Source organism: Pollicipes pollicipes, unplaced genomic scaffold (genome assembly GCF_011947565.3).
Source record: "Pollicipes pollicipes isolate AB1234 unplaced genomic scaffold, Ppol_2.1 Scaffold_4295;HRSCAF=5057_pilon_pilon_pilon, whole genome shotgun sequence".
Taxonomy (NCBI): Eukaryota; Metazoa; Arthropoda; class Thecostraca; order Pollicipedomorpha; family Pollicipedidae; genus Pollicipes; species Pollicipes pollicipes.
The window spans coordinates 7,782,973-7,809,080 of record NW_023596461.1 but is presented as its reverse complement, the minus strand read 5'-3'; the positions used below and the strand labels follow the sequence as shown (position 1 = coordinate 7,809,080).

The window sequence follows — 26,108 nt, the reverse complement described above, 5'->3', positions numbered from 1 at the left end:
GCATGCCGTGTAATGCCAGTTACGGTCGTCCAGTGCCAGCTCAGGGATGTTGCCTTGCTCCGAACCCTCAGTCATCGGCACCCCACGAGAGCACGGTTTCCGGAACTGAAACTCAGGTACATACACGGCTGACACGTAGTATTCAGGTTTCCGGTGACCGAGTGTCAGGTGCTCGATATCCTATTCCACCGTTGCCATTAAATCGTTCATTTTAAGCTGACAAGCAACAGTAGGTAGCTGCCTCAACTTGAGCAAACCCATACACGTAATCACGCGCAAATGTGCAGCGGGTTCCTTCGCTCAGTCTCCTTCGCCGCATCATGTTAGTAGACCACTGTGCTCCTTATGAATGGCGTGGTCTCTCTTAAACGCCCTTTTTTCTTGTTGCGTTTGGGAATAATAGTAATGTTCCCAGGAAATAATTTTGTTTGCATTTCCATTTTGAATTGCGGGTAGGGAAGCGGAAACCCCGAGATGGCACGAGCATCTAGCCTTTCAGCGCAAGGCTGCTCCTCCCAGAATAGTCTGCCAATGACTCTTTTTCCTCGACAGATATTGCAGTGGTTATTGTCCCTTTTGAAAACAAGACAGGCAGTCGAGGTGACAGCATCGGCTGTGGACAGCTCGGGCCTGCCACTTCTTTCCCCCCCCGCCGCCAAAAAAAACGGAACTTAACACGGGCGTTAATTTGGCCCCCTTCCCGAGATCTCGGGAACTAAGAGAGCTAAAGACACCAAATTCACAAGGTGTGTTGGCCTGTACGTGAACTCACTAAAGTCAGAGTTTGAGGTTCCTAGGTTATGACCTCCTGGTCAATAAGGTCAAATAAGTTCAACTTCTAGGTTGGTCTCTAACGTGTCCCCAGAACCTAAATAGCCTTGTTTGGCCTTTTAAAGGTCATGGTAACCAAAATCATACAAGACTTCTCTGAGTTTTGCATTTGAATAGGCGACAAAGATTACGCTAGGCAGTATGTTTGTAAAAACAAAATGTCGACCTGGGTCATTTTAGGTCAATGACATATTCTGACCTCTAAGAAGTCCATAAAGATGTATAATCTGGTTCCTGCTATCGATAAATTCGAAATGTGCACCAGAAACTATCCCATACTGCAAGCCCTAGAGTAAAAAACAGGTTGTTTCTGACCTTGGTCTGTCCTCTAAACCTGACCTTAGGTCAACGCAATTTGCTCGATCAATATCGATGTTGCCTAAGAAAGCATCTCAGAGATGTATGGCTTCGTCTAACACTTCGTTGTTCCATAAGATTGAACGATTCCCTAGAAATTAACTTCGCTTAAACCAAGGCCTGACTTTGACCTGCCATAGGCACGCGACCTTACCAGATGTATCTAAATATTTTATGCTAAACGATCCGCTATTCAGTTGTCTATAGCTATGCCAAATTTGGCGCGGCTGCGCCGCGCCGTTCGGAAACCATTCTGGAAAAACTTCGGGGGGTCAATTTGACCCCCACCCCACCCGAACGCGTGTTTAAGGGGGCGTCCCACATTTGGCGCATGTTTGGAAAACATTTCCTGGTCAAACTTCAAGGCCAGTTTTTAAGCTGTTTTAGCCCGCACATTGTAGCACGCCGGCTTAAAAGTGGAATCTCTTCTGGTATGGTGTGAATGACGTCAGTACAGATGGACGTTTGTGAATGGCACAGCGTGCGAATGGCCGCCAAACAAAAATCGCCGCATATGGCACCTTTGCTATCGAGGGCATGTTTTCTCTGATACTTTTCATTTTGGTCTTTTACGACTGGAAAATACGTCAGAAATCACCGCGAGATGAACTCTGTCTGAATTTTTCGGTGAAGAAACTGAAGAAATAATGTGTTGAACGACAGCATGAAATAAATCGCCGGAGCTTTTTACTTCACAATAGTCTAAGCGGTTCTTTCAATACCGATAGGGCTTTGTCAAAATTTGTGCCTGTATTGCACAGGGATATTAAGGAACCGCGAAACTCCATTGTATATAGAAATGGGTCAACAATTTGTAGAAACATGGCCAAGCATATTTGTCTGGAAATGTTCAACATTTAGTCAGAATCGATTAGTGATACACATCATGTAGCGTAGTCTTGAGTACACGCGCTCGCAAATTTTAGCAACAAAAACCTCGACGCCAGGCATTGCAGTCACCATAGACGGCTCGATGGCGTCCTGGTGGCTTATATTACGTCGTGGCCAATTGGTGGATGAAAATGATGGCGCATCTGGAGAGGTACATTTGAACGCTTCATAACATAAAAGTGTGCATCTAGTACACTGGACATATATTTGAACTGTGCGATTTTTTATTGATGAAAAGAATGAATTGGCATTTACCGTACCACGAATCGTACTGGATTGTACTGGATTGAATTGTACGGGTGGTATAACTAGCACAGTAAAAAAAATCTCTGTTTTCGTGCTACAACTGTTAATTTGTCCAGGGGATAACCTCAAAGTTGGAAAAATGGTACGTGCAGTCTCCTCTTCGTGTGGCAGAATTAATTTGAAAGGCATGTGAAACCATTATCTTATGACGGTCGTTCTCGCGCGCCCGGCGCCCGCCGCCTGGTGTCGCTTGCAGCGGCCAACGCTGTCCGATTTTACGGGAGCTGCAACCCAAACCATCGCTGTCGTTGTTCGCGAGATTGTGGGCGCGCAGGCTCAAACGTTTTTATGTAATTGGCTTTACGAGTCGATTCAGCAAAAGAAAGAACGCTGTCAGGTGAACATGGGACGGCCTTGTTCGGTTTTTGACCCATATTTGATCCACTGCATTCAACACTTATGATATTCCCTTTTTTCCCGGGAAATGGGCTTCGTTGAGTCGAGCACCAGGGCCATATTATGGTTCCCAGTTAAGGACCGAAGGGTCATTCTGTCCTTCCGCAGTATTGTTCTTGTTCTTGAGAGATGCATCATATCACATTGGTCTGCTCCCTGACGTGGGAGGCCTTCCGACCCACGCAGTTGACCCCGGATCGACGCAGGAACCCTCATTCACGCAATAACTCCCCGATTGCTGCAGGTGATCCAATGATCAGCACATAAATTCCAGTTCGTCTGAACGGCCTAAACTCGAATTGGGTTGGAGGGCTCACTGTTCGTTGCTGGGGGACCCTGACGGGTAGAGAAGCCTTCCACTGCCCCAATGTAAACACTCATCATTAGTTAACGCGTTTCGGTTCATTGTCACAAAGCATCATATTGAAATGCTGAGGGTCGTATTTTGTACATGGATATTTAACGCGTCTATATTTTGTTCGGATACCTTATGGCAAACTAGTTCACGCACACATGCTACCAAAAAGCCCCCCAGGAATCAGGGTTTATTCTCATACGAAAAAAAAGAAAATCCGCCGACGGTAGCGCCAAACTCTAGAATGCAAGGAGGAAAGGAGGAAACGCTGCGCAGAAAGCTGGCAGCCCCATGATGTAAGCACAGCATAGTCGATGGGCTTGTACTCCGACGGAGAGGTGTTAAGGCGGAGGACGCCTGGGCGCATGTTGGTTGGTGGGAGTGTGAAGTAGCCACAAAACGACGTGCGCATCACTGTCAATGACTCCAGTGACCTCAAACAGCTCGTCTTGCTGATGACCTGATAAGCAGAAGTTCTGCAGAGGCAGCGTGTGCAAAGCGCGCAGCGCGCTCTTCAGTTTCGGAAGTCCTTCAATAACCTTGACCGTCGCCCGTGACCCTCACTGATCTCAAACGGCCCATGGCTGCCGAAAGCGTGATAAGCAGCAGTAGCATGTGAAAAATGCCCGGAGCGCCACCGTCGGTGACCCTCCAGTGACCTTCACTGCCGCCTGTGAGGATCGAACTCACGACCCCTGGTTTACGAGACCAGTGCTCTGCCACTGAGCTAAGCCGGCTTACATTAATCATTTGATGCGACCAGCATGGTCGTCCGATTAGGCACTGGTGCCTGTCTGATTAAACTGCTGCTGTTGCACCGGCACAAATACCCCTAGTGGCCTTGGAAAACATTGCGGCGACGTCGCAGTGAAAGCCGAGACGCGGCGAAGCGGGCGGCGATTTGGCTCGCTGTGGGGAGAGCAGAGAGAGCGTTCTATGGGATAGAACAGAACGACCTTTAAATCCAGTTTTCCTTGCAGCACCATAGGTGTGACGTCACAATCATGGTGAGAGAGAATAACGTGTCCTCCGACATTGCCAGTGGCTCCGCCGCTGGGTACGGGTGCGAGCCATATCGCCGCCCGTTTCGCCCCATCCTCGTCTTCACTGTGACGTCGCCGCGGTGTTTTTCAAGGCCACTCGGGGTCACTGCACTGGCGCACCAGTTAAATAACCCCAACAGGAGTTACTGATGGAGTGGGATATTCTGCTTCACTGAGTTTGACGGGCGGAGGATAATTAACATACAGCGCGCCCGCACTCAGGATGCCCCAATGGCCAGGGGCCAAGTTTGCCAAAATAGGTGCATGTGAAGTGAAAGGGGGGGGGGGGGGTCAGCTCAACATGAAAAAACGGCTAAACGTACCTTCAACATATGCATAAACGCAATTTTTTCTCCATGGGCCTTGCACAAGGGATGGGACCCGATCGAGGAAAAGTTGGATGTTTCAGCCCTCCAACACGAATGGGGAACTACACACATGTATGTGTTAATTATATTTGGACTTTGGCTGGTTTTTGGGCCTGCCGAGGCCTGCCAATTTCAATCACTAGGGTAGATGCATTTAGACTAGTCATTTTTTTCGATGACTGCGGCGAAAGCACTGGAAAACGATCAAAACAAATGAAAAAACTGAGCCGCTACGCACTTCTGTTGTTTTATGAGGCAGATCTGCGATGGCCTAGGCAGCCTCGGGTTGTATTTGACGCCGTTGTCGGAAAAGGCGACACGGTCGCATGCTGTCGCATATGAGTCAGATGGTCTGAAGATCGCTCAACGATTTGCTGACGACACGTTCCCTTACGTTCCATGTATCTGCTCTGATTATACTTACATCTGACGCAATTCCTTACAAATGCCAGAAAATGGGAGAGTTCATATTTTGTGCACGGTTACGCGTTAGTCTGCACGCATAAATTGCAACGCTGCAGATGCATGCTGCGTGATCAAACAGCCCGTTTTCAGTTTTTTTTTCATATTGCATCTCAACCTTAAATGTACCGTGCTTCTTGTTGCTGAAAAATAAATGACGGGCTATCGGCGGTTGCAAAGATATGGCCTGTTGAAGTTGCAAAATTTCCGGTTAGTTCACGTGGAGCCTTGTTGGACACACACCATCGTTTAGGATAATGATATTTCGCTTCATTATTATTAGGGCATGCAGTTATAGCACCGCTCTAGGCTTAAGGTACATAGAGAGAGAGAGAGAGAGAGAGAGAGAGAGAGAGAGAGAGAGAGAGAGAGAGAGAGAGAGGAGAGAGAGAGAGGAGAGAGAGAGAGAGAGAGAGAGAGAGAGAGAGAGAGAGAGAGAGAGAGAGAGAGAGAGAGAGAGAGAGAGAGAGAGAGAGAGAGAGAGAGAGAGAGAGAGAGAGAGAGAGAGAGAGAGAGAGAGAGAGAGAGAGAGAGAGAGAGAGAGAGAGAGAGAGAGAGAGAGAGAGAGAGAGAGAGAGAGAGAGAGAGAGAGAGAGAGAGAGAGAGAGAGAGAGAGAGAGAGAGAGAGAGAGAGAGAGAGAGAGAGAGAGAGGAGAGAGAGAGAGAGAGAGAGAGAGAGAGAGAGGAGAGAGAGAGAGAGAGAGAGGAGAGAGAGAGAGAGAGAGAGAGAGAGAGAGAGAGAGAGAGAGAGAGAGAGGAGAGAGAGAGAGAGAGAGAGAGAGAGAGAGAGAGAGAGAGAGAGAGAGAGAGAGGAGAGAGAGAGAGAGAGAGAGAGAGAGAGAGAGAGAGAGAGAGAGAGAGAGAGAGAGAGAGAGAGAGAGAGAGAGAGAGAGAGAGAGAGAGAAGAGAGAGAGAGAGAGAGAGAGATAGAGAGAGAGAGAGAGAGAGAGAGAGAGAGAGAGAGAGCGAAGAGAGAGAGAGAGAGAGAGAGATAGAGAGAGAGATAGAGAGAGAGAGAGAGAGAGAGAGAGAGAGAGAGAGAGAGAGAGAGAGAGAGAGAGAGAGAGGAAGTCCAGCCTTTCCAACTCAGACTAGTTTAGAATCACTGGGTCTTCACCTCATTCTGGTATTTCAAGGCGAAAGTTCCAGTTCTTTTTCGTCAGGGCTACTATCCTTACCGTCAGCAGCGGCTACATGTTAGCCAGTTGCCTCGGCAGAGAACTCCTGGGTGTCCTTCCCAGGTTTCAGCCGTCACGTTCCTGATGCCGTCAATGTCAATCCACGCCGCGAGATCAGTGACCGCGCCACTGCGTGTGTCGGCGAAGTCCAGAACCATGTCTTACTTTCCTTCCAGCCCAGCTTCTTCGTTCTTGCTGAAGTTGTCCTTCGCCCAGCAGCTGGCTATGCACACACCACAAAATCACAGTGGCTATGCGCCGGCCCAACCGACGGAACAGATGAAGCCTCGGCGGACTGAGTTGGATTTTTAGCCGCTGCCAGGGCGCTGTCCAGCGCGGTGCTCATTAATCTCGTGACGAGACGACCACTCGCCAGTTAATATCATTTTCTGAGAAGAAGCCGGTCAAGAAAAATCCTATCGAAGCGCGACTTAAACCGAAGACTCCCCATCTACAATGGCACCGGCATTGATTGCATTGATTACCAGCAATTGCGACACCCACGTGGTTGGCTGTACGTTTTTGCGAACGGTGTGATCAGTCCTATGAGATCACTATGACCTCACAAGACATCACGTTATGTACTAGTTGCAGGCGTTACGCAGAAGTTCTGAAACGGCGCATGTGTAAAACGCGTCACTGGTCAACGGTCACTCTCGGTCCACGTGCAGTGACCTCAACTGTCGCCTGTGAGGATCGAACTCACGACCCCTGGTTTACGAGACCAGTGCTCTACTGTAAAACGCGCCACTGGTCACTCTCGGCCCACGCGCAGTGACCTCAACTGCCGCCTGTGAGGATCGAACTCACGACCCCTGGTTTACGAGACCAGTGCTCTACCACTGAGCTAAGCCGGCTTGCCAATTACGCCGTAATCCCACCCGCTCACCCCACACCCGCTCGACGGTCAGCACAATCCCCACTAGTGGCCTCCCAAGACACTGCCGCGACGTCGCAGTGAAAGCGAGGATGTGGCGAAGCGGGCGCCGATTTGGCCTGCGCCCGTACCTAGCAGCGGAGCCACTGCTATTGGCGAGGACCCATCCTCACATCACGGGTCTCACGTTACGCCGATGACACTGCCAGGAAATACGGGATTTAAATCTCCCCTGCCTCGCCCATAATAGTTCTTACCCCTATGCTACGCGAAATGACTTCTGCAGCCGGCGCGCTAGTAAAACCCCCTCTTGCTCCTGCCTTACATGTTTACGACACTTTGGCTTCATACTGCACCACTGAGGTGATTGTTCCGTAAATGCCCCAGTTTGCCGGTCTTCGGCAGAAGCGTAGTCAAGGGGGCTCATAACGGTTTGGACCCTCACCCTCTCCGTCAGCATCGCGCGCAGTTCCGTCAGTTCCGCCCGTCCGTCACCACAAGGAAAATGTCGGTGGAAAACCGAGTGCGTGTGTGTGGTACGCAGCTGAGACAATTGTTTTCGGCCTCTGAGCAAAAAACACATTACCCTGCATTGGCCAGATATAGGGGCAAATGGACTTTGACAGCGTAAGGAGCTGTACCTGGCGTTGGTGATGTCTGCGGTCTGCTCACAGGGCGAACGCACTGACGACGTGGACAGGCGGGCAGCGAGAGGGTTATCACCACCACCCAGCGACGCAGCCATCGATTATCATGGAAAACATGTCCTCCTAAGTCTGCTGGCAGCTGGCTAAGCGTTACCAGCCTGGCCCGTGCGGTCGTGTTGGGGTTCTGACCGACTGGCCAAAATGGGGCTGAGACTCAGTTCGGGAGGAATTTCTACAGGCCTCCTGGTAACCAGACATACCGGACCAAAATGACACGTGCGGCCACGCCGGAGTCTGTACGGCATATGAAATCATTCGAAACCCAGGGTGGCAAGATGGGATCAGGGAAAGTTACCAATATTAAACATATCTTTGAAACGATCCATGTAAAACATTCGACATGGCATTTGTTTTGTCTGCGAGGTATGGAACAGCGAAGTGAATTTCGAGGAAGCAAGAAACAAACGGAAAGTAGTGGCAGTAGTGTGGCAAAATGGCGTGACGAAAAAGAGCAAGGTCCTGATGGCACCCCGTAAATTAAGTCTGGCTCGATGTGCTGGGCCGGTCCCAGGAAGAGACAAAGGCAAGGGGGCTGATGAGTCTCACTCCCCTCCCCCCCTTTTTAGTGCCTCCATCGGGATCGAGTGCATTTTATTACAGCACTATCGAATATACAACACCATGGGATATATTTCCGCCAACTGGTGAAAATTACAATACTGTGGCTTTATAGGGCACTGGCTAACATGGCAAGTGGCATGCCGCATCCAACAGCATTGATTATTGAAGAAGGTCAGCTGATGGTCGAGTGGGCATGCATGGTACGGATATGAGACAATTGTAGCTGATAGCCGAGTGGGCATGCATGGTACGGATATGAGACAATTGTAGCTGATAGCCGAGTGGGCATGCATGGTGCGGATATGAGACAATTGTGGCTGATAGCCGAGTGGGCATGCATGGTGCGGATATGAGACAATTGTAGCTGATAGCCGAGTGGGCATGCATGGTGCGGATATGAGACAATTGTAGCTGATAGCCGAGTGGGCATGCATGGTGCGGATATGAGACAATTGTGGCTGATAGCCGAGTGGGCATGCATGGTGCGGATATGAGGCAATTGTTTTCGGCGCCTAGACAGTCCGACTCTTGATAGCCTACTGGTAGTAAGGTACTGTACTTAGTAACGTCTACTGCAACGTCTGTACTTAACAAAAAATAAGGGAAACGTGGAGGGTTTCTTAACGATCGGAATGACCCTGCAAGTGGGCATATAGGTCCCCCAGCAACAGCACTGGATCCCTAGACAGTATAGTGAGGCTTAGAATTGCTAGTTCGCGCCCTTTCGATCATTGAAAATTTTATGACTTCTCGTGGGCCCTTCACTTTCGCTTGCAACTGTTGTTGGTCGCCTGGAAATCCAGAAATTTCCAATTTTGTTGCGTTTTGTGCAAACAACTGCACCTGTTCGTCCGCCTATGGGGCCCCCTTGAAGCCAATGACCCCTTCGGTCCCCTGGGGGGCCACGACTCTGTGCCTCTCCCCCCCTTCTGCATCCGCCCCTGATGAGGGGGCGCTTGACAGTAGTGTGCGGAAGCCACTCTAGTTCAGGTCGAGCTCAAAGTGAGGCCAGGGCGAGCTCGTGCATAGCTCGATGCTGTTGAACACCGATCATGTGGAGACAATCTGGGTAAAACGCGTCGCGGGTCTCATGGTGTACCCCCAATGACCCTGACTGCCGCCTGTGAGGATCGAACTCACGACCCCTGGTTTACGAGACCAGTGCTCTGCCACTGAGCTAAGGCGGCCCGTGAGTCCTCGCGAGAGTCCCATCCGATCGTAACACCGGGGCGATCCTTCAAGTGGCTTCAGTGGACTAAAAAATATTTCAGCAGTTAGACTTAGAACGCTTCGCCTGATTAGCCTTCACCTAAAGTTTGTTTCTGTAAGTAAGAAGACGACTAAGGTACACGTGAACATTGGGGTTTGGTAAACGAAATTTTCGACTGAACATTCCATACACCTGACGCGTTGGCAAGACGGTACATCGGCAAATTGTCCTTTCATCATTAGCACTTTGCCATTTAAACACGGCAGCGAAATGCCGTTTAGACAACATGACATTCAGATAAATGTACCCGCCAAAACCATTCGCTTATTTGCCTGGCTTCCTGGACACTGAGGCCACTTGTGATTTCGCTGTTGGTCCGTTCAGATGTAATTCACGCAATAATACAAAGTTGTAATAGGTCAGTGGCAGAGCACTAGTCTTGTAAACCACACGTCGTCAGTGCGATCCTCACAGGCGACAGTCCGTGCGCGGTAGCTTCACCGACACTGACGCACATGCATGGATTGAATGTGACAAAGGGGATGTGGCAGTGACCACATGGTATGGAAAGTGGTATAATGCACCATATATAATGCTTATATGCATTATATTTAATGCATATTTCATTTTGCTGTTGAAAGACGCTCTCCCTGGCAACATTACCGGACAACTTTCCTGTTATTATCATTCTTCACCAGTGCGCTCGTCAGCTTTGTGTTGGAATCCGTCTGAGGCCACGTGGTGACAGAGCGCAGTGCTCTGCCACTGAGCCAAGCCGGCTTTCGCTCCAAGGTGAGTCACATACGATCGAACCACCAGTGCAATCTCCACAAATGGCCTTTCAGAAGGCCACATGTAGTCAGTTCGCCTGAGCGAGACCCGGAACTCCGTCCTCAAAGAAGTCCTCACCCCCCGCATTCCGCTGTAAATCCAGGTGGCCCCAAACCCCACTCCAAACCGCCTCTTACTGTCGAATGCAGGCCGTACATGCAGCTGGCGCTCAAACTGCAGCACGCTACTGGGAGCGCTGTGGACGGTGTGAAAGGTTCCATGTTACAGAGAGCATCGTTTTAATTTCAACTGTAATGCGGTAACGATTCAGTCCTCAGGGGCCTGGATGAGTTCCTGGATAAGTTAATACGTTGGTTGGTAGAGCACCGCTCAGCAGTAGGCGGCGGATGTTCAGTTTATTCCCCCGCTGTGCTGTATTTCGTCCTCTCGTAACAGGTGCGGCAGCGAATATACGGTAATTGACACCGGTTGTGACCGCGCTGTTCCGCCTCTGGCCATCAGGCTCTGAGTCTCAGTGTAAGAATATGCTCCTTCGTTAATCATATGCATTTTATTAACTACCCAGCGCCCACGCCACTGAGGTGGTTAGCAGTCCCGTTCTGCTGATAGTCTAATCAGCGTTGCAGACGTAACCTACATAAAACGACGTAAAGGGCCCCTGAGCAGCCGAGAAGGGCCCCGGCAGGTTGAGATATGGGGTCTCGGCTATAACCCACATAGCCTTTCTGGCAAATGAAAAGAATCCGTGGAAGGGCCTTAATTGACAAGAGTGTCCTGACTCACTATAACAGGAAGGGCCCAGCGACAGTGCGGGGCCCTCCGAGCAAATGCAAAAAAATCAGGGAAACGTGGAGGGTTCCTTAATGATCGGAATGCCCCTGCAAGTGGGCATATAGGTCCCCCAGAAACAGCATTGGACCCCTAGACTGTTTTATGAGGCTTAGAATTGCCAGTTCACACCTTTCCAATCATTAAAGATTTTCTGACTTCTCGTGGGTCCCTCACTTTCGCTTGCAACTGTTCTTGGTCGCCTGGAAACCCAGAAATTTCCAAGTTTGTTGCGTTTTGTGCAAACAGCCGCACCTGTTCGGCCGCCTGTGAGGCCTCCTTGAAGCCAATGGCCCCTTCGGGCCCAGGGGGCCATGGCCCGTGCCTGCCCCCCCCCCCCCCCCCCCACCTCTCCGCATCCGCCCCTGATGAGCTCTTGACAGTAGTGCGCGGAAGTCACTCTAGTTCAGGTCGAGCACGAAGTGAGGCCAGGGCGAGGTCTCGCACAGCTCGATGTTGTTGAACACCGATCATGTAGAGACAATCTGGTTAAAACGCGTCGCGGGTCTCATGGCCTACCCCAATGACCCTGACTGCCGCCTGTGAGGATCGAACTCACGACCCCTGGTTTACGAGACCAGTGCTCTGCCACTGAGCTAAGCCGGCTTTGAACTCACCCGTAAATCCCATCTGTTCGCAGCATCAATGCGATCATCACAAGTGGTCTTAGAAGACTAAAGGATATTTCGGTAGCTGGCATTCGACAATAGAACCTTTCAGTTAATTTACCTTCAGGTACAGAAAGTTTATGCAACTATCAGTCACTAAGGCGCAGGTGGACACAAGTGTTCGGTTCACGAACATTTCAACCCAACATTTCGTAAACTTGACGTGTCTGCAAATCATCTTTCGACCTTTAGTATTTCGCTTTTTGAACATGACAGCAAAATGTTGTCTGGATAAAATGGCATTTGAATAAATGTATCCTCCGGAAACCTCTCGATTGATTGCATTCGCTATCCTGTCTGACTGCCTCTCTTTATTCTTGTTCTCGAGTGGCCAGTTTATATTTTGACTTTGTAGCAATGTCCGTAATGTTTATTAAAAACACATATTATCAACGACTTTTACCTTTATCATTATCTTAACAAGGCAATTTTAATTCAGCTGAAATGTCCCGTGGTAGAGTATTAATTGTCTGAGTGTTCCCCAGTCCACAGATGATTTACAGAAACGGTTTTTCGTCAAAGGTTAGTTAACTGAAAGGTGCTTTAGTCGAATGCTACCGGCCAAATGTTTCTTCGTCGGAACGTGATTTATGGACGGTCTGCGGTCTGCGGGGCAATCGTTTCAAAGCATTCACGCCATTCACTGTTCAGATAAATGCTGGTTCGGTTCCCCAGGTTCGGGTCCCCAGAGGCAGAGTTGCTGGATCACCATCGTTATCCGGGTGTTTTGAGGTGTTTCGGTTCGGGTTCTTCGTCAGAGTTGCTGTCTTCAGTGTCCTCAGCGGCTGCAGCGTGGCTTGCCTAGCCTCACCCGCGGAAGGTTCAGCCTTCACGCTGTTTATGCTGGACTGGGGTCGTTAGCCGGGTACAACTGGCATTAAAACACTGCACTTCCCAGCGCGAGGGCCCTCAGACCCGCACGGGGCTAACAGCGGCGTGCGGGTCAGGGCGCGGTACACAGTGATTGGCCTGTGGTACAATACACAGCTGATAGTAAGCACCGCGAACCCATCGAATGAGATCTTAACGAAGTGATGCAGCAGACTCCGCTGCGTGGTAAAGCACCAGCGTTGTACGCATGGTGAGGTAAAGGCTAGAGCTCTGATGGGAAAGGCGAGACAGAGCGAGTGTGTGTAAACACTGAATCCAGTGTTTCTTTGCAGCTACATAGCTGCAACGTGAGACTTACGACAAGCGGGGAGGATGTGTCTTCCGTCACTGCCAGTGGCTCCGTCGCTGGGAAGGCTTTTTCACAGCGCACCAAGAATACCCTATCCAGCGTGACGTCACGTGGGGTTTTGCCTGATGTATTCTCAGCGCGACTCGCTTCCTGTTGGCGTGTTTATAATTGCCGCAACAATAACTGCGCATGCAAGGACACAATATTTTTGTTTGCAATACTGAATGGTCAAATGCTTAAACAAATGCTCCCAAGACTGGAAACTGCAAATCATGCTCTTCGTAACGCGTAAAACACGTTTTTATCACGAGTGGTCGGCCCTACGCACGCAAATCGAGCTCTTTATAATTAAGTCTGTTGCGCCATTTCTTTCTCACTTCGATTGTGTCACCGAAAAACATTCTGCGCGTCCGGCAAAGATTCTACGTGACGTCACGTAGAATCTGTGTCGTTCGTGCCGCTGCGAATGCCAAACTGCGCGGAATCCATGGGGTATGATGTCATGAATGACGTTGACGGCATAGTCTTCGTCGTCCGTGCCGCTGCGAATACCAAACTGCTCGGGATCTATGGGGCATGATGTCATGAATGACGTTGACGGCATAGAGTCTTCGTCGTCCCGGTCGCTGCGAATACACCCTACAGGTGCGCGCCACAGCGCCGCCCGTCTCGCCGCATCCGCGCTTTCACTGCGGCGGCACCGCAGTGTTCCAAGGTCACCCGGGATGACCGTACTGGTGGTGCGAGAGGATGGGACTCACGCGAGGGATTTCTAAGCCGGCTTAGCTCAGTGGTAGAGCACTGGTCTCGTAAACCAGGGGTCGTGAGTTCGATCCTCACAGGCGGCATAAAGGGTCAGGGAAGATGACTCGGGGTGCGTTTTAAGCATGTCGGATGTTTAGAACTGCCGTGCAGGTGTACAAGAATACGCCGGGAATGACTTCAGTCTGGGTCCGTGCCGGGCTCCTACTGACATTGCGCTTTGCCCGCCCAGACGTTGGACGGGTTCGACTTACCGCTGACCGACGCGCTGGTCGCTGTCGTTGAGGTCATTAACAGCAGTGCACACATGGTGTTGTATGGGCCGTTTTCGCAGGATTGATCAGCCGTGAGAGAAAGGTGACTGCCAGCTACCTCGGTGATGTAGTTACTGATAAAGTGATGGAGTGCATGCGCACATGAAGGTACACAATCTGGGCTGTACTTATTCAGATGGGAGGTCTTCAACTCGAGCCTGGCATCGGTCGACTTTTCTTCAAATTTATATTTGAAGTAGCCAACTATGCGGGGGAATTCTCATTTGGCTGCCTGCTCACCACTACGAAGCCAATGCATTTCATTCACATCGCGCTTTCCAACGTGCGTTCTGTAATGGTTGCAACACACTAATGTGTCAAAATGTGTGTGTACTAAACGCTAGGCAAGCTTGAACACGGTATGAACAGGGCAAGTGAATGATAGGGCACACTGTGTAGACAAAACGATGCCGAACATGAACCCATTATTCCGTGAATTTAACGAAACGTTATACTACGGTCTCGATTTCTGCCTTATGGCGTTTGCCACAGCGGCTTTTTTCTGGGCGCACTGTGGCTTGGGAAATGGGAGTACCATATGATCCATGTAACACACTGGCGCAAACTTTAACCAATGCGCTTCTCGGTAGCAGGCACTTTTCCGCTGAACCAAACACAAACTTCCTTTTATTCACATCAGTAGAGGTGCGCACGGTAGCTGTCATGACGGCGGTGGTCACGACCACAGGGAGGAAGCGTAGCGCTGATGCAAAGTGTTAGCAGCGTAATCTGAACTCTATTTTTTTTTTTTAATTGGCATTCAGTTTTAATTAACGTTGACATAAATTGCTGCCGATACATCTTCAGGTACTACGAGGGGGTTCTGTTCTGGTCATGTGTAGACCCTGGTTCTTTTCGGTCACTTGTATTAACAGTCAGCACCCCAGACCAACATAACCCCTGGCCGCACCTGGCCGTCCCTGCCCCCAGTCCGCGGCCGCTCTGGCCCGCACGCGTGACCTTGGCCAGGTCACGTGGTCAGTGGCCCGGAGGCATGTACACAGCCGGTCGCGCCCGTTGAACGTGGCCGAATCGGCATTCAGCCGGCTCGGGAACCCATTGCCAATAGCCTACTACGCATGCATTGACGGTGTTGCGACGATACCTCTTTATCACATTCAACCCATGCATCGATTGCTTGGGTGTCCGTGACTGTTACTCAGCCTCGCTCGGGTCGCCTTCACTGGTCAAATCAGGGTTGAACGAGTCGGGCAGGCACGGATGCAGCAGCCCTGTAGAGAAAACATTGTGCTAAAAACGCACCACGCGTCAGTATCAGTGAAGCCACCGCGCACGGACTGTCGCCTGTGAGGATCGCACTGACGACGTGTGACTTACAAGATTAGCGCTCTGCCACTGACCTATTACAACTTTGTATTATTGCGTGAATTACATCAGAACGGACCAACAGCGAAATCACAAGTGGCCTCAGTGCCCAGGGAGCCAGGCAAATAAGCGAATGGTTTTGGCGGGTACATTTATCTGAATGACATTTTGTCTAAACGGCATTTTGCTGTCGTGTTTAAATGGCAAAGTGCTAACGATGAAACGACAATTTGCCGATGTACCGTTTTCCCAACGCGTCAGCTGTATGGAATGTTCAGTCGAAAAGCTCGTTTACCAATCGCTAATGTTCACGTGTACCTTAGTCGGCTACTTATATACAGAAACAAGCTTTAGGTAAAGGCTAATCAGGCGAAGCGTTCTAAGTCTAACTGCCGAAATATTCTTTAGTCCACTGAAGCCACTTGAAGGATCGCCCGGTGTTACGATCGGATGGGACTCTCGCGAGGACTCACGGGCCGCCTTAGCTCAGTGGCAGAGCACTGGTCTCGTAAACCAGGGGTCGTGAGTTCGATCCTCACAGGCGGCAGTCAGGGTCATTGGGGGTACACCATGAGACCCGCGACGCGTTTTACCCAGATTGTCTCTACATGATCGGTGTTCAACAGCATCGAGCCATGCACGAGCTCGCCCTGACCTCACTTTGAGCTCGACCTGAACTAGAGTGGCTTCCGCACACTACTGTCAAGAGCTCCCTCATCCGGGGCGGATGCAGAAGGGGGGGGGGGAGAGAGGCACGGAGTCATGGCCCCCCAGGGGACCGAAGGGGTCATTGGCTTCAACGGGGCCCCATAGGCGGCCGAACAGGTGCAGTTGTTTGCACAAAACGCAACAAAATTGGAAATTTCTGGATTTCCAGGCGACGAAGAACAGTTGCAAGCGAAAGTGAAGGGCCCACGAGAAGTCAGAAAAATCCTTAATGATTGAAAAGGTGTGAACTGGCAATTATAAGCTTCATTACATTGTCTAGGGACCTAATACTGTTTCTGGGGACCTATATGTCCACTTGCAGGGTCATTCCGATCGTTAAGGAACCCTCCACATTTCCCTTAATTTTTTGCATTTGGTCGGAAGACCCTGCACTGTCGCTGGGACCTTCCTGCTATCGTGTCAGGACACTCTTGTCAATTAAGGCTCTTCCACGGATTCTTTTTAGTTGCGAGAACGGCTATGTGGGTTATAGCCGAGACCCTATATCTTAACCTGCCGAGGTACTCCCGGCCGCTCAGGGGCCCTTTACTTGGATCTCGGTTAACCTACCGACACACTTCCAATGTGCCCAGGGGCCTTCTACGTTGGTCCAGGGCGCTTCCTTTTCTCTGTCACGTGCTTAAGGCCCCACGCTCTTGTCGGGAACCCATATGATGGCCTGCTTGGGCACACTCGGTCGTTCGGGGACCCTGCACAGGGTCTTGAGCACTTCTTATCTGAATGAGGGCCTATGCTCTTGTGGGGGTCTATCTGATTACCTGCTCGGGCACATTCGATCGTTCTGGGCCTTCTTCATTGGGTCTTGGGCACGGCCTTTTTTAATGGTAGCCCCACACACTTGTCAGCGCCCCTTTGTTCGCCTCCTCGACCACACCAGACTGTTTGGGGGCCTGCACATTGTTCGAGGGCCTGTATATTGAGTCTTGGTGTTTGAATTTAGGGCACTACACTCCTGTCGGGGCCATGCAATAATATGCTCGGGTACACTCCATCATTCGGGTGCCCTTCGCACGGGATTGTGAGTACTTCTTATCTGAATGGAGGCCTTTATGCTCGTGTCGTGTCGTAGGGCCTAGCCGGCAAGCTGATTACATCGCCCAGCCGGCTACCGTAAAAAAGCTACAAATCAAGTCCGTGCTCGGTTTTGATGGGTGTTTTCAGCCAATTCGAGTTAATTTTCATTGTTGTTCCGAAACACTTAGCCCCAAAATAAAATATTTTACATGACCTGTAGAAAATGAAGGAGATCTAGGTATGTGTATACGTAGCACACCTAGCTTCACAGGGCTGTGCGCAGCAAAATGGGTTTCTGTACATGTATATATGTGTATATATATATATATGCAACATATGCATATACTATATATATATATACATATATATGTATATATATGTATATATATACATATATATATATATATATATATATATATATATATATATATATATATATCTATATATATATGTGTGTGTGTGTGTGTGTGTGTGTGTGTGTGTGTGTGTGTGTGTGTGTGTGTGTGTGTGTGTGTGTGTGTGCATGCTATGCACCATTTCTCTTAAAATATAATGACCAATGTACAAAGACATTTTTAAGCAGGCCCCAAACTCTAGGGGCCCCTGAATGTTGCGTGCCTCCCTCGACGAATTCCTGGATCCGCCCCTGGCCCCTGATCGTTGCGCACTCAGTTCACGGACAGCACTGCATACTTGGCCTTGACTGGGCTGTTTCGGCTGGACTGTTTACGCAGGGCTGATCAGTCGTGAGGGAAAGGCGACTGCTAACACTTCGGTGATGTTATTGCTGGTCAAGCGTTGAAGTGTTATGCGCAAATGAATGTGTGCGACCTGCACTGTGCCTGTTGAGATAGGAGCCTTTCAGTTCGAGCCTAACATTGGTAGACTTTTCTGGATCGGCTCCTTCTCAGTGGGCCGCAGCAACTTGGGAGCGATCGTCTCGTCGCGATCCTATTTAGCGCCGTGTTTAACAACGCCCGAGGCAGCGGTTTACGGGCATGGTCTGCCTTTAAACAGAACCTTCGGTCCGATTCCCCTACTTTTGGTCACAGCTTGGGTCTCGATAGGAGCAATCCTCTGACAAGCGGTCCTGAGAAATCTGAATAGTTTCGCTGTATACGTAGGTGCTACGCCGGGCACTCAAATAGCAGGAATGCGGCCAAAACTGTCTGGCATGGGTGCCGAAAATCGATCATCCGCAGTGCCTGGCGTGTGATAGCAACTAAATTAGTAAGAACCTCGTGATGCAGCGCCAAACATACATAACATAGTTATCTGAGAGCCACTAGAATATAAAGTCATACGATATCCTGCTACTTGAGTGGTCTTGGACTCAGCAGACCTTCAGGTCGTCAATAAAAAAGAATTGTTTGATTACTTCAGTCAAAAGAGAAATCTTCTGTCATTCAATCACCTTTCCAACAAAAACGGCACTCATCACATTTCGACGTCGCGTATGCACATATTCAAGTAATGCGATCACATATATTGTATTGCAAGTATTGCATGCCCAGATAACAAAGTAGATGCTACTTCACAACACAACGCGTCTGCGTGTAGTGCATTTCTTTAGTGTTTAGTGTGTAGTGCATTTCTTTAGTCTGTAGTGCGTGTAGTGCGGTTTCTTTTTTCCAGCCAGCTTATTTCACAACGCATGGTTTGTGGCTCAGACACAGAGATAAAGACGCTGACGGCTGCATGTCGCTCCGTCACAAAATGCTCCAGTCAGGTCATTTTTGGTGATGTTCGTGTCTGATGACAAGCGCAGCCAATGTGATGACCATTGGTTATTTCTGGATTGGTGAGCGTCTCCAACGCTCGCATTTTCCACATCTTATAATTAGCTCAGACATTTGCCCTCAAACCATCTTGAGAGTTTCAATTCAAATAGCTCAACATCTTCCCAAACTCAAGCCTTTTCACCTCTCGAGGAGATAAAGAACCCTTAATGGCATTATTATCTACTGCTTTGGCACCTTTGCTTAGTACCAAGTCTCGCATTCCCAAACCCTGTCACGCGCCCTGACAGTGGCCGCCTCGCTCTGTGCTCGTCCTAATCTTGGGCTGATTAAAACACAGCGCTGGTAACCAGACTGTTGGAGAATGAGGACAACGGGCAATTTGTTAGGTGAAGTTGCCAGCGATAGACTGTTCTTTGACAGCGAAATTTCAACCTTAAACAAGCTTCCAAAACCGTTAATGCGGTTACTGCTACACCCGCCTTGTCACATTCTCCACCATCGATGGCTGAAGCCTCCGAGATGGCGCCCCACCCTCGGTTTGGCTTCATGCTCACGTCGGGGCAGCCAGGTCGGGCAGGTACGACGTGCAACAGTTCAGCAGAGGCAACAGTGTGCTTAAAATACAACGCTAGCGGAGCCTCTGCTACGTACAATGCCGCCTGTGAGGATCGAACTCACGACCCCTGGTTTACAAGACCAGTGCTCTGCCACTGAGCTAAGGCGGCGCGTGGACCGTTGCGTGAATCCCATCCGATCGCAACACCGGTGCGATCATGACACGTGGCTGTATGCATATTTCGGCAGTTCGTGTGGACTAAAAAACGTCTCGGTAAGCTAACCTTAAAGAAAAGACCGTTTCCTTAAATAAGCAGTGGATTAAGCATGAACATAGGCGTTCGGTAAATGGACAGTTCCACTCAACACTTCGCACGCTTAACACGCCGGCAAAAGGGCATGTCGGCAAAAAACCGTTCGATCATTAGCATTGAGCCATTTAAACACGGCAGCAAAATGTCGTGTTGATAAGATGACATTCGGATGAATGCGCCCTCCAAAAAACAATCGGCTTATTGCATTTGGTATTCTGTCTGGCTCGCTCGATACTAAGGCCACTTGTGTGGAATTTACGGATGGCTCGACCAGGTGTGATTCACGACAACGCGTGAGCCGCCTTAGCTCAGTGGCAGAGCACTGGTCTTGTAAACCAGGGGTCGTGAGTTCGATCCTCACAGGCGGCATTGTATGTAACGGAGGCTCCGTTAGCGTCGCGTTTTAAGCACACTGTTGCCTCTACTGAAATGTTGCATGTCATACCTGCCCGACCTGGCTGCCCCGACGTGAGCATGAAGCCAAACCGAGGGTGGGGCGCCGTCTCGGAGGCTCCAGTAATGGATGGTGGAGAATATGACAAGGCGGGTGTGGCAGTAACCGGATCAACGGTTTTGGAAGCTGATATAATGTTGAAATTTCGCTGTCAAAGAACAGTCTATCGCTGGCCATATTGCCAAGGGTGCCTGTTTTGGCACCCTTGCTGAGTACCAAGTCTCGCATTCCCAAAGCCTGTCACGCGCCGACAGCGTTGGCAATGGCCGCCTCGCTCTGTGCTCAAACTGACCTTAGGCTGATTCGAATACAATACTGACAAGTGAACTGTTGGAAAATGAGGACAACTGACAATTTGTCCAGTAAAGTTGCCGGAGAGAGAGAGAGAGAGAGAGAGAGAGAGAGAGAGGAGAGAGAGAGAGAGAGAGAGAGAGAGAGAGAGAGAGAGAGAGAGAGAGAGAGAGAGAGAGTCTTTCAACAGCAAAATCATGGCCTGGTGCCAGTTCCAATAGCTGTTGGCGTGTCGCTGCCACATCCGCATTACTACATTATCCATTATCGATTGCTAGAGCCTCCGAGACGGCGCTTTATGGCGCGAGACGGTTTAGCTTCATGGTCACGTCGGGGTGGCCGCGTTGGGCAGATACGATCTGTGCAGATATGCATCAGTTCAGTGGGGGCAACAGTGTGCTTAAAACGGAGCGATGGTGGTCTCGAACGGAACCTCCGCGCTCCGTAACGTACATTGCCGCCTGCGAAAATCGAACTCACGACCCCTGGTTTACAAGACCAGCGCAGATACGATCTATGCAGATATGCATCAGTTCAGTGGGGGCAACAGCGTGCTTAAAACGGAGCAATGGTGGTCTCGAACGGAACCTCGGCGCTCCGGAACGTACATTGCCGCCTGTGAGGATCGAACTCACGACCCCTGGTTTACAAGACCAGTGCTCTGCCACTGAGCTAAGGCGGCTCACAATATTTGCGCGAATCACATGTGATTGAACACCCGTAAATCCCACACAAGTGGCCTTAGTATCGAGCAAACCGGACAGAATACCAGATACAATAAGTCGATTGTTTTTTGGAGGGTACACTCATCCGAACGTCACTTTATCAACATGGCAGTTTGCTGCCGTGCTTAAATTGTTAAATGGTAAGGATCGAACGGTATTTTGCGCACATGCCTTTTTGCCGCTGCGTCAAGTTTTCGAAATGTTGAGTTGAAATGTTCGTTTACGGAACGCCTAGGCTCATGCTTAGTCCGCTGCTTGTTTACGGAAGCGGTCCCCTGCTGAAGGCTAATTAACCGAAGCGCGCTTTAGCCAATGCGAACTGCCGATGTATGTTTTCCTTCTTTTCTAAAGCAACAATGTACGCGCGCTCGCACATTGTTTGGGATCATGCGCCGGCTAACCGGTAAGGAGTTTTTCTAATGAAATGTTCGCTTAAGCAAGAACTGCTGGCACAGCGCGGCAGTGTCAGGTCAAATTTTGCGTTTCGCGAAAAGGTGCACGTGTTTGGTAAATAAAGGCCCCGAAAATCATCACTGGTTTAACACGGGCGATGCAGCTTTCGCGACCGCCGGACGACGGCACGACCTGCCTCCACTCCCGAAACCATGTGTTGCTTCCCAAGGGTCGCAGCGACATTAATTTCGTACAGCCAGATAAACAATGGCAACGGCCATGGGATAGTAGCAAATTGGTGGTGCCCAACCGCACGTGGCACGCGCACACGAGGCAGGAAGATTGATTGGCCGTCTTTTATTGATTTTCACGCTTTGGTTCACATCTTGGTACCCAGCGTAGGAAAGTGCGTGGATCGGTGTAAAACGCTAGTTTGTGCAACGCACCTTCGCGCAGCAAAGCGCAAGACAAATTGCAAGATGCCAATTTTTTTTGGGTCAGCGCCGAATACAAGCTTCTTCCATCAAAACCGCTAAGATTTAAGAGTTGAAATGACGTCAGCGTATTGGCCGATTGATCCCGTTTTTTATCCACTCTTTTGTTGACGACATTTCACAATGGTTCGCTCGCGAATGAGAGTAATGTGTTGCATGACGGGTTTCGCACCACGACGGAACGGCGCCATCAGCGCCGCCGCCAGCCATTGTTTCAAGGTCTAACAGCCGTTTGATCACGTGACTGACTGCCGTAATTAACTGCCTTCGACCCATTATGCCATCTCGCACCAATATCTCGAGTGGGAGTGGCAGGAAAAGATGCGCCACCCGAATTGGTACGGTTGCACGTATCACATTTTCTACCCTTCAAGCGGGCCTTCCGCTCTTATGGCACGTAGTAACACGAGACTGGCATGCCACGATAGGCCATTGAACGGGAAACCTCATGGTGTCACAAGCGCGGGGTGACACGTGACACGTGTTGGCCACACGCGAGCCAGGAAGATGAATTTTGCTCTCCTCCACGGGTTTGCACGCTCTGCGTCGCATCTCGGCACTCCGGGTACGGACCCACTCGGGAGCAGCATGCATTGACAGGGAATAAAATGGGCAATTACCTGGTATAAATTGTCATGCTGCACGTGCTGAGAGTCACGCCTGTACGAGCCAGGAAGATGGGTTCGGCCATTTCCGACCTACTTTTTGTGTTTTGCACCAGTGCAAAACGCAAAAATGTTTTACGTACGTTTTACGTACGTTTCGTACGTTTTGGTGATGCGATCGGAAAGGATTCACACGTGGATCTGTAAGCCGGCTTAGCTCAGTGGCAGAGCACTGGTCTCGTAAACCAGGGGTCGTGAGTTCGATCCTCACAGGCGGCAATCGGGGGTCGCTGGGGGATTGTCAGTAAGCCCCCAGCGCGTTTTACGATTGGCTGTGCATAACTGGTGTTCAATAAGACCAAGGTATGCACGGGCTCGCCCTGACCTCGCTCTGTGCTCGACTTAAAATCGAATGACTTTCGCACACTTCTAACCAGCGCACTGGTTGCTGGTGCTGACATCATTGAAAGTAGGGTATGCTCAGTTTCGTATGGGCTGCGTCCTCAGGGCTGACCACTCGCAAGAGAAAGATAACTGCGAACTACCCCGATGGCGCCGTTGCTGGCTGAGTGATGGAATATTAGGCGCAGATGAATGTACGTAATCTGCTCTGTGCCTGTCGGGACGGGAGTTTTCAGCTTAAGCCTGACATTCATAAAGAGTTTTCAGTTTAAGCCTGACATTGATAAACTTTTCCTAGATCGGCTCCTACTCAGTGGGCGGCAACAACTTGGGAGTGATCGTCTTGTTACGATCCTACTTAGCGCCGTGGCTACCAACGCCCGAGGCAGCGGTTTACGGGAATGGCCTGCCTTTCAACAGATCCCTCGATCCGATGCCCAGCCTATCGGTACGTCCTGGCTCTGGGTCGCAACAACCCTCTGACCACCGGTTCCGAGAAACTTGAATGGTTTTGCTGTATGCATGGATGCAACGTCAGGCACTCAAATAGCACGCGAGCAGGCAAAACTGTCCGGCAAAGGCGCCGAAAATCGAGCATCCGCAGTGCCTGGCGTGTGATAGTAACTAGCTTCACCAGAACCTCATGATGGCGCGTCAAAGATACACCAGTCAGCTGAGGGTCACTAGAATATAAAGTCATACGATATGCTGCTATTTGCGTGTTCTTGGACTCAGCAGACCTTCAAGCTGTCAGCTAGAAAGAACTGCTGAGTACCTCAATTAAAACAAAAATTTGTACGATTTAATTATCGCGTATGCGTTCCACCAAAGCCGGTATTCACCACATTTCGGCGTCGTGTATGCATATATCTAAGTAAGGTGACCAAGCATATTGCATTGCAAGTACAACCTGCTTAAATAACAAAAGAGATGCTTCTTCACAACATAATGTTTCTGCGTATGCCACAGTTTTCTGTCTTCCAGCCAGCCCTCTACATGACACATGGTGTGTGGCCAAGACAAAGAGATAAAGACGCTGATGGCTGCATGTCACTCAGTCACCAAACGCTCGGGCGAAGCCATTATTCGAGATTTTCGTGCCTGATAACAACTTCAGCCAAGGTAACGAACACTCGCTTTTTATTGGACGGCAAGCGTCTGCTACCTTATCATCTTCATGCATCATAATTAACTCAGACATTTGCACTCAAACCATGCTTTCAAGCTCCGGCCTTTTCATTTTCTAAGCAGATAAAGCACATTAAATGGCACTTATTGCTTATCGCACCCCAGACCTTTGCTGAGAATCAAGTCTCACATTCCCAAAGCCTGTAACGCGCCGAGAGCCCTGGTAGTGGCTTCCTCGCTCCGTCCTCGTCCTGATCTTGGGCTGATTCCAACACAACGCTGACAAGCGGACTGTTGGAGAATGAGGAAAACTGGTAATTTTCCCGGTTAAGTTGTAAAGAGTCTTTCAACGGCAAAACCGTAGCATTATTCCAGTTTCGATAACTGTTAGTATGCCGACGCCACATACACTTTGCCATATTCTCCACTATCGATGGCTGGAGCCTCTGAGACGGCGCCCTCTCGGTTTGGCTTCATGGTCAGGTCGGGGTGGGCGGGACGGGCAGTTACGCTATGCAGCAGTTCAGTAGAGGCAATAGTGTGCTTAAAACCCAACGAGCAGCGCCGCTAGGGGAGCCTACGTTACGTACAATGCCGCCTGTGAGGATCGAACTCACGACCCCTGGTTTACAAGACCAGTGCTCTGCCACTGAGCTAAGGCGGCTCACACTTTGCCGTGAATCACACCTGGTCGAGCCACCCGTAAATCCCACACAAGTGGCCTTACTATCGAGCGAGCCAGACAGAGTACCGAATGCAATTAGTCCAATGGTTTTTGGAGGGTGCATTCATCTGAATATCATTTTGTTGAGACGACGTTTCGCTGCTGTGTTTAGGTGCTTAAATGCTGATGATCGAACGGCATTTTGCCGACATGCCTTTTTGCCGACGTGTCAAGTTCACGTTATGCTGAGTCAGAATGTAAGTTTGCCGAACGCCTATGTCCACGCTTAGTTCACTGATTATTTACAGAAACGGTCCTTTGTTAAAGACTAATTTACCGAAACGCTCTTCAGTTCATGCGAACCGCCAAAACATGTTCTAGTCAATTTAAGCCACTTATGATCGCACTGGTGTTGCGATCGGACGGGATTCTCACAATTATCCATGCGCCGGCTTAGCTCAGTGGCAGAGCACTGGTCTCGTAAACCAGGGGTCGTGAGTTCGATCCTCACAGGCGGCAGTCGTGGGCCAGTGGCGGATTGTCGGTAAGCCCCCAGGCCGTTTTGCGATTGGCTGTACATATCTAGTGTTTAACAAGATCAAGGTATGCACGGGCTCGTCCTGCCCTCGCTCTGTGCTCAACCTAAAATCGAATGACTTTCGCACACTACTTACCAGCGCACTGGTCGCCGCCGCTGAGATCATTGGCAGTAGAACACACTTAGTTTCGTGTTGGCTGTGTCCTCATTGCTAATCAGTCGTAAGAGGAAGGTGGCTGTGAACTAACCCGATGGCGTAGTTGCTGGTTAAGTGATGGATGTTATGCACAAGGGAATGCGCACAATCTGCGCTGTACCTGTTGAGATAGAAGGCTTTCAGTTCGATCCTGACATTGGTAGATTTGCCTGGACCAGCTTCTATTCAGTGGGTTGTAGCAACTCGGATGTGATCGTCTCGTCGCGATCCTAATTAGCGTCGTGCGGTTCACAGGCATGGTCTGCCTTTAAACAGAACCTTCGGTCCGATTCCTCCACCTTTGGGCACGGCCTGGGTCTCGATAGAAGCAATCCTCTGACAAGCGGTCCTGAAAGATCTGAGGAGTTTCGCTGTATACGTGGGTGCTACGCTGGGCACTCAAATAGCAGGAATGCGGCCAACACTGTCCGGCATGGGTGCCGAAAATGGAG

The 26,108-nt window shown here is 50.0% G+C and overlaps 12 non-coding genes across 12 annotated transcripts; 5 read left to right on the top strand and 7 right to left on the bottom strand.

Moving 5' to 3' along the window:
- Positions 1–3,801: 3,801 nt before the first annotated feature.
- Positions 3,802–3,873, bottom strand: TRNAT-CGU (transfer RNA threonine (anticodon CGU)). Its single transcript has one exon. It is a non-coding gene; the product is annotated as a tRNA-Thr (tRNA).
- A 3,099-nt stretch (positions 3,874–6,972) lies between these two features.
- On the bottom strand, positions 6,973–7,044 carry TRNAT-CGU (transfer RNA threonine (anticodon CGU)). Its single transcript has one exon. It is a non-coding gene; the product is annotated as a tRNA-Thr (tRNA).
- Positions 7,045–9,447: 2,403 nt separating this feature from the next.
- TRNAT-CGU (transfer RNA threonine (anticodon CGU)) lies at positions 9,448–9,519 on the bottom strand. Its single transcript has one exon. It is a non-coding gene; the product is annotated as a tRNA-Thr (tRNA).
- A 2,177-nt stretch (positions 9,520–11,696) lies between these two features.
- On the bottom strand, positions 11,697–11,768 carry TRNAT-CGU (transfer RNA threonine (anticodon CGU)). Its single transcript has one exon. It is a non-coding gene; the product is annotated as a tRNA-Thr (tRNA).
- Positions 11,769–13,786: 2,018 nt separating this feature from the next.
- Positions 13,787–13,858, top strand: TRNAT-CGU (transfer RNA threonine (anticodon CGU)). Its single transcript has one exon. It is a non-coding gene; the product is annotated as a tRNA-Thr (tRNA).
- Positions 13,859–15,887: 2,029 nt separating this feature from the next.
- TRNAT-CGU (transfer RNA threonine (anticodon CGU)) lies at positions 15,888–15,959 on the top strand. The gene has a single exon. It is a non-coding gene; the product is annotated as a tRNA-Thr (tRNA).
- Positions 15,960–19,550: 3,591 nt separating this feature from the next.
- Positions 19,551–19,622, bottom strand: TRNAT-UGU (transfer RNA threonine (anticodon UGU)). Its single transcript has one exon. It is a non-coding gene; the product is annotated as a tRNA-Thr (tRNA).
- Positions 19,623–20,063: 441 nt separating this feature from the next.
- Positions 20,064–20,135, top strand: TRNAT-UGU (transfer RNA threonine (anticodon UGU)). The gene has a single exon. It is a non-coding gene; the product is annotated as a tRNA-Thr (tRNA).
- Positions 20,136–21,121: 986 nt separating this feature from the next.
- On the bottom strand, positions 21,122–21,193 carry TRNAT-UGU (transfer RNA threonine (anticodon UGU)). Its single transcript has one exon. It is a non-coding gene; the product is annotated as a tRNA-Thr (tRNA).
- Positions 21,194–22,935: 1,742 nt separating this feature from the next.
- On the top strand, positions 22,936–23,007 carry TRNAT-CGU (transfer RNA threonine (anticodon CGU)). The gene has a single exon. It is a non-coding gene; the product is annotated as a tRNA-Thr (tRNA).
- Positions 23,008–24,850: 1,843 nt separating this feature from the next.
- Positions 24,851–24,922, bottom strand: TRNAT-UGU (transfer RNA threonine (anticodon UGU)). Its single transcript has one exon. It is a non-coding gene; the product is annotated as a tRNA-Thr (tRNA).
- Positions 24,923–25,369: 447 nt separating this feature from the next.
- TRNAT-CGU (transfer RNA threonine (anticodon CGU)) lies at positions 25,370–25,441 on the top strand. The gene has a single exon. It is a non-coding gene; the product is annotated as a tRNA-Thr (tRNA).
- The last annotated feature ends 667 nt before the right edge of the window (positions 25,442–26,108 follow it).